The sequence below is a fragment of the Pristiophorus japonicus genome, chromosome 2 (genome assembly GCF_044704955.1).
Source record: "Pristiophorus japonicus isolate sPriJap1 chromosome 2, sPriJap1.hap1, whole genome shotgun sequence".
NCBI classification, from domain to species: Eukaryota; Metazoa; Chordata; class Chondrichthyes; family Pristiophoridae; genus Pristiophorus; species Pristiophorus japonicus.
The window spans coordinates 232,550,165-232,552,729 of NC_091978.1; the positions used below are offsets into that span (position 1 = coordinate 232,550,165).

Here is a 2,565-nt window from a genome sequence, read left to right on the forward strand (position 1 = left end):
ATGCCGGGGCACTTAAGGACCCAGCTAAAAGAGCCCTATACAGCCAGCGCCTCACAGCTAACCTGGCGTGCTTTGATGACCCTGAGACACAGAATGCCCACAGCGCTTGGTCTGCCCTCCAGGCCTCCATAACCAGTGTCTGTAAGGAGACGCTCGGTCACTCAACCAGGAAACACCAGGACTGGTTTGATGAAAATGATCAAGAGATTCAAGAGCTAATAGACTGCAAACACAGGGCATTTCTGAGCCTTAAACAGCTGAGCAGCCATGGCACTAGTGACGGCTAGGATCCTAGTGAGGGAAGTGATGGGGACTGTGACAGGTCGTGGAGTCCGACCAAGGGAGCCATTTCATGGGGCAGGTGATGCAGGCCACCTTAAAACCTCTGGGAATATAAGGGAAATGGCATGTGGCTCACAACCCCCAGTCATTGGGGATTGTGGAGCGCATGAACCGAACACTGAAAGAAAGACTGAGGAAGGAGATAAGCCCGTTCCCGCAGAGATGGGATGAGGTTTTGCCTCTAGTCTTAATGGGTGTCCGGGCCAGCCCCTCCAAAAGCACAGCGTACTCCCCACATGAGCTCATGACCGGGAGGATTATGCGCACCCCAACCCAAGTGTTGCCGCCGGTCCTCACAGAAGCTCAGGTCAGGGAGGTAAACCAGGACAGGTTTGTCCAGAATCTGTTTGACACTTTAAAACAGATTCACTGGCAGGCAGCCAGTAACCTGGGGAGCCAGCACCGGAAACATCAGTTGCTGCTAGAGTCCCAGAGAACCCACAAGTGAAAGGTGGGAGACCAGGTAATGGTCAGGAACTATGCCCGAGTAGGGGCATTCGAGCCACTGTACATGGGGCCTTATAAAATCGCTTCTCGGCCTTTTGGCTAAGATCATGCGTAACTGACCTGACAGGGGAGTAACCATGACCAGAAAGTGGTTCTCCCTGGATCAGGAAGGTGGTTCTCCTATGCTTTTTGAAAATAGGAGGTGGGTGGGGGGCCTGACCCATCCACCTCCATGGCACGAACCTGGTATTGCAGTACTTCCAGGAACGGTGCAGTGGCTCTAGGCCTTTTGGCTAAGAGCATTGGCGCAGAGTGATCCTTGACAGGTGCAAGGAGACGTCTGGCGTTTGTGATTTGACAAAGAATTGGAAAGATTGGCAACGAATTAAAAAAAAAAAATCATAGATAAGACGAGCCCCATGGTATATGCAGTAAGACTCCCGAAACACACAAAATGGTATCACATCAACCAGTGTAAGTTGTTTAACCCCGAGGTGGGGAAGATAAAGGCAAAGAGAAACCAAGGCACGATAATGAGCGTGGTGGATGCGGGTCTTCCTCCCATGGTGATGACTCAGAGGACGGGGCGGGAAGGAGAAGTAGTTGGACCATGGCCTAGAGTGCCGTGGACGCCTCCTTATTCACTGGCTGCGAGCTGCAAGAGGCCCCGACAGGAGAGTTTTTAACCGGGGACACTCGATAACACGGAAGAAACTGTACATATATGTAAATAACGAAAGCCAGACCTGTGAAGGAAAAAACCTCTCACAGAACTGTTATGTATGGAGAAAGAGTCAGACTGAACACTAAGCTCAAAGTAAAGTGTGACCTTAGTCTTTTATTGCAGGTCTCCAGAGTGCCTCTCCAACCTGTGAGGCCTGCTTAAATACCTGTGCTCCCAAGGGATTATGGGATCCCTTGGGACTCCAGGGGATGAGCCCTCAGATGGCTGTACAGAGTAAATACAAGTTTACATATATAACAAAACTCCCTCCACCCCAAAGTCAACAGTGTAACTATTTACAAGGTGAGTTGATCTGGGGCCCTTCTTGCCCTGGTTGATCGTCTCAGTGTGAAAGCTGGTATTGGTGAATCAACTGTTGGGCCCTCACTGGGCTGCTGTGCAACTGGCCTTGCTGGGCTGCCTGGTGTCGTGGGTCCTGTTGGCCTGCTGTGGATGATGGGTTCTGCTTCTTTTTCTTTTCTATTTCAGCAAGTAACCTTCAGCATTGTTGTTGCCAAATTAAGTTAATCTAGGGGATAAGTCATGGCAGGAGAGCTCGGACACGTGTTATGCTCCTCCTGTACCATGTGGGAAATCAGGGACCTTCCGGTGTCCCTGACGACTTCGAGTGCGGGAAGTGTATCCGCCTCCAGCTCCTGACAAACCGCGTTGCGGAACTGGAGTTGCGGGTGGATTCACTCTGGAGCATGCATGATGCTGAGAATGACGTGATTTGCACGTTTAGTGAGTTGGTCTTACCGCAGGTAAAGGGTACACAGCCAGATAGGAAATGGAAGACCAACAGGAAGAGCAGTGCAAGGAAGGTAGTGCAGGGGTCCCCTGCGGTCATCCCCCTGCAAAACAGATACACCGCTTTGGGTACTGTTGAGGGGGATGACTCATCAGGGGAGAACAGCAGCAGCCAGGTTCATGACACTGTGGCGGGCTCTGCTGCACAGGAGGGCAGGGAAAAGAGTGGGAGAGCGATAGTGATAGGGGATTCAATTGTGAGGGGAATAGATAGGCGTTTCGGTGGCCGCAACCGAGACTCA

The 2,565-nt window shown here is 51.5% G+C and overlaps 1 pseudogene; it reads left to right on the top strand.

Moving 5' to 3' along the window:
• Positions 1-868: 868 nt before the first annotated feature.
• On the top strand, positions 869-1,069 carry LOC139251563 (U2 spliceosomal RNA; annotated as a pseudogene).
• Positions 1,070-2,565: the final 1,496 nt, after the last annotated feature.